At 31.2% G+C, this 385-nt stretch overlaps 1 protein-coding gene across 1 annotated transcript in view; it reads left to right on the top strand.

Annotated features, from left to right (window-relative positions):
- The window catches only part of LOC119594648, a gene marked incomplete in the record, with an annotated part of 85,920 nt that overhangs the window by 84,855 nt on the left and 680 nt on the right, over nt 1-385 (top strand).

The raw sequence follows: 385 nt of genomic DNA, 5'->3' as shown, positions 1-385 counted from the left end.
GCATCCATAGGAAAAGTGGGAAAAGGTTCATTCAACAAAAGTCCTGCTGAAGAACTTTAGATGTAGCACTTGCATAAGAGAGCGTTTGTATTATATTCTTTTGATACCTGTGGAGTCACTGTAGATAATATTTATTTTTTGGTTACCTTTTTCTAAAAGTTTAATCATTTTGATTTAGGTTTTTGTTTTTGATCTTCAGACAGTTGTTAGAAAATTTGAGCTAGTAGATTGGATTCTGTATTTTATTGGGATATCAAAATAATGCTCGTAAGTTTTATTTGAGCTTTTGAAGACTGATAACTATCCATATTCATTTGTGCAGGTTACATGTACTGTCCATAGCTTTGTCTGGTTCGTTTTTGGAAAAAAAACTGTTATTTTTAAC

The sequence above is a fragment of the Penaeus monodon genome, chromosome 34 (assembly GCF_015228065.2).
Source record: "Penaeus monodon isolate SGIC_2016 chromosome 34, NSTDA_Pmon_1, whole genome shotgun sequence".
NCBI classification, from domain to species: domain Eukaryota; kingdom Metazoa; phylum Arthropoda; class Malacostraca; order Decapoda; family Penaeidae; genus Penaeus; species Penaeus monodon.
The sequence above is the reverse complement of the archived record's forward strand: the minus strand, read 5'-3'. Positions and strand labels throughout refer to the sequence as shown.